We start from the raw sequence: 8889 nt of genomic DNA, 5'->3' as shown, positions 1-8889 counted from the left end.
TGCAATCTACCCATCTGACAAAGGTCTAATATCCAGAATCTACAAGGAACTTAAACCAATATACTAGAAAAAAGACCATCAAAATGTGGGTGAAGAACATGAACAGACACTTCTCAAAATAAGACATTTATGCAGCCAACAAACATATAAAAAAAGCTCATCATCACTGGTCATTAAAGAAATGCAAATCAAAACCACAATGAGATACCATCTCACACCAGTTAGAATGGCGATCATTAAAAAGTCAGGAAACAACAGATGCTGGAGAGGATGTGGAGAAATAGAAATGCTTTTACACTGTTGGTGGGAGTGTAAATTAGTTCAACTATTGTGGAAGACAGTGTGGTGATTCCTCAAGGATCTAGAACCAGAAATATCATTTGACCCAGCGATCCCATTACTGGGTATATACCCAAAGAATTATAAATCTTTCTTCTATAAAGACACATGCACACATATGCTTATTGCAGCACTATTCACAGTAGCAAAGACTTGGAACCAACCCAAATGCCCATCAATGATAGACTGGATAAAGAAAATGTGGCATATATATACCATGGAATCCTATGCAGCCATAAAAAAGAATGAGTTCATGTCCTTTGCAGGGACATGGATGAAGCTGGAAACCCTCATTCTCAACAAACTAACACAGGAACAGAAAACCAAACACCGCTTTCTGCGCTACCTACAGAGGGGTCCATATGGCATTGTTCTGGATTCCCATCGTAACTTAAAGGGAAACTTTTGCAATGTCCAGAGCACTTGATGTCCTGCAAATGAAGGAGGAGGATGTCCTTAAGTTCCTTGCAGCAGGAACCTATTTAGGTGGCACCAATCTTGACTTCCAGATGGAACAGTACATCTATAAAAGGAAAAGTGATGGCATATACATCATAAATCTGAAGCTGACCTGGGAGAAGCTTCTGCTGGCAGCTCGTGCCATTGTTGCCATTGAAAACCCTGCTGATGTCAGTGTTATATCTTCCAGGAATACTGGCCAGAGGGCCGTGCTGAAGTTTGCTGCTGCCACTGGAGCCACTCCAATTGCTGGCTGCTTCATTCCTGGAACCGTCTGTCCCTAACCAGATCCAGGCAGCCTTCTGGGACCCACAGCTTCTTGTGGTTACTGACCCCAGGGCTGACCACCAGCCTCTCACGGAGGCATCTTCTGTTAACCTACCTACCATTGCTCTGTGTAACACAGATTCTCCTCTGTGCTATGTGGACATTGCCATCCCATGCAACAACAAGGGAGCTCACTCAGTGGGTTTGATGTGGTGGATGCTGGCTCGGGAAGTTCTGTGCATGCGTGGCACCATTTCCCGTGAACACCCATGGGAGGTCATGCCTGATCTCTACTTCTACAGGGATCCTGAAGAGATTGAAAAAGAAGAGCAGGCTGCTGCTGAAAAGGTAATGACCAAGGAGGAATTTCAGGGTGAATGGACTGCTCCAGCTCCTGAGTTCACTGCTACTCAGCTTGAGGTTGCAGACTGGTCTGAAGGTGTGCGGGTGCCCTCTGTGCCTATTCAGCAGTTCCCTGTTGAAGACTGGAGCGCTCAGCCTGCCACGGAAGACTGGTCTGCAGCTCCCACTGCTCAGGCCACTGAACGGGTAGGAGCAACCACTGAATGGTCTTAAGCTGTTCTTGCATGGGCTCTTAAGCAACATGGAAAAATGGTTGATGGAAAATAAACATCAGTTTCTAAAAAAAAAAACCCAAACACCTCATGTTCTCACTCGTAAGTGGGAGCTAAACAATTAGAACACATGGACACAGGGAAGGGAACATCACACACCAGGGCCTGTCGGGAGGTGGGGGGCAAGGGGAAGGAGAGCATTAGGAGAAATATCTAATGCATGCGGGGCTTAAAACCTAGATGACGGATTGATGGATGCAGCAAACCGCCATGGCACATGTATACCTATGTAACAAACCAACACATTCTGTGCATGTATTCCAGAACTTAAAGTATAATAACAATAAAAAAAAGATCAGAGCAGAAATAAATAAAACTGAAACGAAGAAAACAATACAAAAGATTAATAAAACAAAAAGTTGCTTTCTTGAAAAATAAAACTGATAGACCTTTAACCATACTAAGGAATAAAGAGAGAAGATCCAAGTAAATAAATTCAGAAATGAAAAAGGTGATATTAAACTGATACTGCAGAAATTCTAAGGATCATTACTGGCTACTATGAGGAACTGTATATGCCAATAAATGGGAAAATCTGGAGGAAATTGACAAATTGCTGGATACACACAACCTACTGAGAATGAAACAAGAAGAACTCCAAGACCTGAACAGGCCAGTAACGAGTAATGAGTTTGAAGCCATAATAAAAAAGTCTTCCATCCAAGGAAATCCTGGGACCTAATGGCTTAGCTGTTGTATTCTACCAAACATTTAAAAAACTAATATCAATCCTACTCAAACTATGCCAAAAATAAAAAAGGAGGGGGACAGTTCCAGACTCCCTCTATGAGGTCAGTATTACCCTTATACCAAAACCAGACACAGACACATGATAAAAAGAAAACTATAGGCTAATATCCCTAATGAAAATTCATGCAAAAATCCTTAACAAAATACTAGTGAACCAAATTCAGCAATACCAATTCAACAATGAAAGATCATTCATCATGACCAAGTTGGATTTATCCTAGGGTTGCAAGTTTGGTTCAACATACTCCAATCAATGTAATACATCATATTAACAGAATGAAGGATAGAAACCGTATGATCATTTCAATTGATGCTGGAAAAGCATTGATAAAATTCAACATCTCTTAATGACAAAAACACTAAAAAAACTGGGGATAGAAGGAACATACCTCAACATAATAAAAGCCATATATGACAGACCCACAGCTAGTAGCATACTGAATAGGGAAAAACTGAAAAACTTTCCTCTAAGATTGAGAACAGGACAAGGATGCCCACTGTCACCACTGTTCTTCAACATAGTACTAGAAGCCCTAGATAGAGCAATCAGACAAGAGAAAGATATAAAGGGCATTCACATTGGAAAGAAAGAAGTCAAATTATTCTTGTTTGTAGATCATATGATTTTATACTTGGAAAAACCTAAAGACTCCACAAGAAAACTCAGAACTAATAAGCAAATTCAGTAAAGTTGCAGGATACAAAATCAACATACAAAAATTACTAGCGCTGGTTGGTTAAGATGGCCAAGTAGAAGCATCTGCGGTGCATGGCATTCACGGAGAACTAAAAGGGAGAGTGAATATAGCACCTTCAACTGAAATATCCAGTTATTCCCATTGGGACTGATCAGGAAAACAACTTGACCCAAGGAGAATAAAGAAAAGCAGGGTGTGGTGATGGCCCACCTGGGAGTGACATGGAGCCAAGGGAAGCAGTGAGTGAATATATGACCCTGGGAAACCAAGCTTCTCCTACAGATCTTTGCAACCCTTGGACCAGGAGATCCCCTTGTGAGCCCACACAACCAGAGCCTTGGGTTCAACACAAAGAGCTGTGTGGAGTCTCAGCAGAGCATCTGCTCAGACATGCACAGAGACCCAGGAGCTTTACATACTGCAGACCCAGGATCCCCAGGAAGGTGAGAGGTTCATACATACCCCTAGGAAGAAGGCTGAATCCAGGGGCTGAGCAGCATTGGTCTATGGGCCCCACTTCCATGGCACTTCACAAGATAAGACCCACTGGCTTGGAATTATATCCATTCACCAGCAACAGGGTGGAGTCTGCCTGAGACAAGATGAAGCCCCTGTGGGGATGGGCAGGCCACCATCTTTGCTGTTTGGTCAACTCAGCTGTTCCCGCCTGTGGCCTTTGGACAGTCCAAGTGGTTTGGACAAGGAAGGTTCCCTGCTCCCAGTGCAGAACACCTGCTTTTCCAGAATGTGGCCAGACTGCTTCTTTAAGTGGGACCATGATCCATTCCTCCTCACTAACTTGGACCTCCCAGCTGGGGCCTCCAGCCATCTCCACCCACCCATATTCTATGGACGAGCTCTGATCTCTCCCTGGAATGGAGTTTCCAGAGGGAGGGGTGAGCCACCACCTTGGTTGTTTGGATGACTCAGCAGTCCCAGCCTGTAGGCTTTGAAGAGTCCAAGCTGACCAGGGAAGAGGTGGTTCCCTAGCGTGGCATGGCTGTTTTGTTGAGGCATGGCCAGACTGCTTCTTTAGGTGGGACCTCAATCCATTCCTCCTCATTGGGCAGGACCTCCCAGCTGGGGCTTCCAGCCACCGCTGCCCACCCATATTCTATGAACAGAGCTCTGATTTCTCCCTGGGAAGGAGTGCCCAGAGGGAGTGGCAGGCTGCCATCTTGGTTGTTTAGATGACTCAACTGTTCAATCTTGTGGGGTTTTGAGAGTCCATGCTGATGGGGCAGATGTGGCTTCCCAGCATGGCATGGATGTTTTGACGAGGTGTGGCCAGACTGTTTCTTCAAATGGGACCCCAATCCACTCCTCGTGGGGTGGGTCCTCCCAGTCTGGGCCTCTGTCCACCCCCGCCTGTGTTCTGTGGCTGACAGAGTTCTAATTTTTCCCCGGGACAGGGTGCCTGGGGGTGGGGCAGCCTGCCACCTTTGCTGATGGGCTTCTCAGCCAGTCCAGCATGAGGCCCTTGGAGAGTCCAAACTGATTGGGAGCTGAAGGGATCCTCAACACGGCACAGCTGCTCTACCAATATGCAGCCAGATTGCTCCTTTAAGTGGGTCCCTGATCTCATTCCTCCTGAACTGGGTGAGACCTCCCAACTGGAGTCTTCAGCTACCTCCTACAGGCATGTTCAGGCTGGAAACAAGTAAGTACCCCCGTGGGACAGAGCTTCCAGAAAAAGGGACTGGCTGTAATCTTTGCTGTTCTGCAGCCTTCACTGGTGATACCTTCAGGTACTGGAAAAACCGAGGTGACTAGGGTCTGGAATGGACCCCCAGCAAACTGCAGCAGCTCTACGGAAGTATGGCTTAACTGTTAAAAGAAAAACAAACAAACAACAACAATAACAACAATAAAAAATACAAAAACCCCATCCAAAGGTCAGCAATCTCAAAGATCTAAGGTAGATAAACCCACAAAGATGAGAAAGAGTCAGCACAGAAATGCTGAAAACTCAAAAAGCCAGAGTGCCCTCTGCTCCAAATGACCACAACACCTCTCTAGCAAGGGTTCAGAAATGGGCTGAGGCTGAGATGACTGAAGTCACAGAATTAGTCTTCAGAATGTGGGTAAAAATGATGTTCACTGAGCTAAAGGAGCACGTTTTAACCCAATGCAAAGAACCTAAGAATCATGATAAAACAATGCAGGAGCTGACAGCCCAAATTGCCAGTATAGAGAGGAATGTAACTGGCCTGATAGAGCTGAAAAGCACATTACAAGAACTTCACAATGCAATCACAAGTATTAATAACAGAATAGACCAAGCGGAGGAAAGAATCTCAAGAGCTTGAAAGCTGTCTTTCTAAAATAAGACAGACAAGAATAGAGAAAAAAAGAATAAAAGGAATGAAAAAAACATCCAAGAAATATGGAATTATGTAAAGAGACCAAATCTGTGACTCACTGGGGCACCTGAAAAAAACAAGGAGAGTCGAACCATTGGAAAACACATTTTAAAATATCATCCAGGAGAACTTCCCCAACCTAGACAGGCCAACGTCAAAACTCAGAAAATGAAGAGAACCCCAGTAAGATACCCCATAAGAATATTATTCCCAAAAGGCATAGTCATCAGATTCTCCAAGGTCAAAATGAAAGAAAAATGTTTAGGGCAGCCAGAGAGAAAGGCCATGTCACCTACAAAGGGAAGCCCATCAGACTAACAGCAGACCTCTCAGCAGAAATCTTACAGGCCAGAAGAGATTGGGGGCCAATATTCAACATTCTTAAAGAAAAGAATTTCCAACCCAGGATTTCATATCCACCCAAACTAAGCTTCATAAGCAAAGGAGAAATAAGATCATTTTCAGGTAGGCAGGAAATGGCAACTGGCTGGAGGAGCTGGTTCTGTTGCTGCTGCAGGGTAAGTGGGAAAGACACCATGTATTGTCCAGTCGAGACCGTTACAGGAGCCTGAGGACACTTCTCTGTCATCACAGTCAGTTTTATATGTGGCACCCATAAAAGATGAGGCTGAGAACATGGAAAGCTTCTCAGCAGTAAACACAACTCACTGCCAGAGCAAAGAGGAAATATTCATAGGTTGATGATAGCCTGCCTTCAGGAGGAGAAAAACCACCAAAGAATGAAACTGGCTGGTCTTCAATTAAAAAATTCATTAAAGGAAGCACACCTAAGGAAGAGAGAGAAAATCCTTCAAAATGGAGTATAATTGAACGTGATATAGATAATAATTTGATCACATCAACACCAAGAGCAGGAGAGAAACCTAACAAATAGATATCTTGAGTAAGACAGAAAAGTCAAGTAAATTGAGAAACTGGTAGTTATGAAATGACAAATCAACATGTAAAATAAAATGGAAAATTAGAAAATAATCCTTCCTCTGGCAGTCCTCCAAGGACTACTCTGTTGGAGCTGAAGAAATAGTAAAACAACTTAATATGGAACGGGTGGATGAGATCACTACCCGTTCTACTACATCAACTAATGGAGCAGCTTACTCAAATCAAGCAGTTCGGGTGAGACCATCAATAAATACTGGTTTAGCAAACACCACATGTTCTCACTCATAAGTGGAAGTTGAACAATGAGAACACAAGGATACAGGGAGGGAAACATCACACACCAGGGCCTGTCACGGGATGGGGGGCTAGGGGAGGGCTAGCATTAGGAGGAATACCCAATGCAGATGGCAGGTTGATGGGTGCAGCAAACCACCATGGCACATGTATACCTATGTAACAAACCTGCACGTTCTGCACATGTATTCCAGAACTTAAAGTATAATTTAAAAATACAAAACAACAACAACAACAAACCACAATGGTTTAGAAGAAGCAGAAGAAACAGTTAATTGTGATATCCCACCCCTTACAGGACCAGTCATTCCAGATAGTGGTTATTCATCAGCCCACGCAGAGGCCACCTATGAAGAAGGCTTGGAAGTATTTGACCCCTATTATTTCATCAAACATGTCCCACCACTGACAGAAGAACAACTAAATAGGAAACCTGTTCTTCCGTTGAAAACAAGAAGCACACCGAAATTCTCCCTAGATTTACACTTGGATGAAACAGTAGTGCACTGTAGTCTAAATGAGGTAGAAGAGGCAGCACTTACTTTTCCAGTCCTTTTCCAAGATGTCATTTATCAGGTTTAGGTGATATTAAGACCATTTTGTCAGGGAATTCCTGGAATGAATTTCTCAGATGTATGAGATTATTCTTTTTACTGCTTCTAAGAAGGTGTATGCAGGCACATTACTGAATATAGTAGACCCTAAAAAGCAACTGGTCAGGCACCATTTTTTCCATGAACATTGTGTTTGTGTACAAGGAAATCATATAAAGAACTTGAATATTCTTGCAAGAGATCTTTCAAAAACTGTAATAATTGACAACTCACCACAAACATTTGCATATCACCTTTCTAATGGAACCCCTACAGAAAGTGAGTTTATGGATAAAAATGACAATGAACTCCTAAAATTGATTTCATTCCTGGAGAAGCTTGTAGAACTGAATGAAGATATTCAATCACATATCAGAGACAGATTTCACTTGCATGATTTGCTGACCCAAGATTAAGTACAAAGACTTGTCAAATCACTGAAAGGGGAGAGATTGCAGGACTCTTTTGGACTAAGACAAAAAGATTGTCATTACTGTGGAAATTTTGCATTTTTGTACCCCGTCTTGCTTTTCTTACCTTTGATGCCTAATAATAATCAAAGGTTACAGAAAGAGGCTTTATCTATCTTAGATTGAATACATACAGTAGGTAAGCTAAAACAGATGAGTCTTTAGAACTAGTGCAACTCCTGTGAAATTTTTTTTTATGAACAGGACATCTGCAGTTTATAAAGAACTCTGTTTCTGCCACCAGAAGTTTGGCCTATAGTCACACAGGATTTTATGATAATAACAGAGATGAAAATGGACTTTTATTTACTCCCTGTTTGGTGTTCTTGGTGGGTTTGTAGCCACTGTTCTGTTACTTTATGGTTCTCATTTCAACAGGAATGGCCAGCAAAAGTTGTTTTATTTTTCCTGTTAAGGGTCATAAACTTTTTACATTTTTGACCTGTATTAGATTAGAATTTCATTATGCATTCTTTTTAGTTGAGGTATTTTATAGTTTTCTGGAAATAGTCAATTTTGAGTTAAAAAAAATTTTTTTATGTTACTTTAAGTGCTGAGGTACATGTGCAGAAAGCATAGGTTTGTTACGTAGGTATACATGTGCCATGGTGGTTTGCTGCACCTTTCAACCTGTCATCTAGGTTTTAAGCTGCACATGCATTAGGTATTTGTCCTAATATTCTCCCTTCCCTTGCCCCTTACCCCCTGACAGGTCCCAGTGTGTGATTTTCCCCTCCCTGTGGGGATATAAGTTGTGGGGATTTAAGTTTGGCTTATATCCAAAAGACAGGCAATGACAAATGCTGGCGAGGATGTGGAGAAAAAGGAACCCTTGTACACTGTTAGTGGGAATGAAAGTCAGTATAACCACTATGGAGAACAGTTTGGAGCCTCTTCAAGAAACTAAAAATTGAGCTACTATAAATCCAGCAATCCTACTGCTGGGTATATACCCCAAAGAAAGGAAATCACTATTTTGAAGAGAGAGCTACATTCCCATATTTGTTGCATCACTGTTTACAATACCCAAGATTTGTAAGTAACCTAAGTGTCCATCAACAGATTAATGGATAAAGAAAATGTGGTACATATACACAATGGGTTAATATTCAGCCATA

The 8889-nt window shown here is 42.4% G+C and overlaps 2 pseudogenes; both read left to right on the top strand.

Annotated features, from left to right (window-relative positions):
- Positions 1 to 749: 749 nt before the first annotated feature.
- LOC101125360 (small ribosomal subunit protein uS2-like) lies at positions 750 to 1710 on the top strand (annotated as a pseudogene).
- Positions 1711 to 6133: 4423 nt separating this feature from the next.
- On the top strand, positions 6134 to 7717 carry LOC101124986 (CTD small phosphatase-like protein 2; annotated as a pseudogene).
- Positions 7718 to 8889: the final 1172 nt, after the last annotated feature.

This window comes from Gorilla gorilla, chromosome X (genome assembly GCF_029281585.2).
Source record: "Gorilla gorilla gorilla isolate KB3781 chromosome X, NHGRI_mGorGor1-v2.1_pri, whole genome shotgun sequence".
Lineage (NCBI taxonomy): Eukaryota > Metazoa > Chordata > Mammalia > Primates > Hominidae > Gorilla > Gorilla gorilla.
The sequence above is the reverse complement of the archived record's forward strand: the minus strand, read 5'-3'. Positions and strand labels throughout refer to the sequence as shown.